The 397-nt window shown below is 51.6% G+C and overlaps 1 protein-coding gene across 1 annotated transcript in view; it reads left to right on the forward strand.

Annotated features, from left to right (window-relative positions):
* cntln (centlein, centrosomal protein) overlaps window positions 1-397 on the forward strand; it is an 83,858-nt gene that overhangs the window by 75,140 nt on the left and 8,321 nt on the right. The gene's annotated exons all lie outside the window — the stretch shown is intronic.

Genomic DNA, 397 nt, shown 5'->3' on the forward strand with positions numbered 1-397 from the left:
TGTGTGTGTGTGTGTGAGTCTTTGTGTGCACAGCCACTCATCTGTGAGTGCTCTGCTGGAGCTTTACTCGAGTGCTGTCAACGTCTGCTTGCTGTGATATGTGTATGATTGAGAGTGTCGAGTGTGTGTATGTGTGTCTTGTCTGTGTTCTTGTCAGCGGCTGCCGCAGGCACTCATGCGTCGCCTCCACACCACGACACACACCAGACACTGTTCTCTTGTTCCCCAGATCTTCTTCTGACCTTTCCACCTTCCTCTCCCCCTCCCACACTAACACACACACACACAACACTCTACTGAATCCATGTTTTTCCCTTCTAGCTGGACAGCTCTCAGTCCCTGTTCTCTGTCTCTCTGCCATCCTCCACTGTCCTGCATTCCTCTCTCTCTCTCTCTC

The sequence above is a fragment of the Morone saxatilis genome, unplaced genomic scaffold (assembly GCF_004916995.1).
Source record: "Morone saxatilis isolate NCDOM2014 unplaced genomic scaffold, NCSU_SB_2.0 Contig17, whole genome shotgun sequence".
NCBI classification, from domain to species: Eukaryota; Metazoa; Chordata; class Actinopteri; family Moronidae; genus Morone; species Morone saxatilis.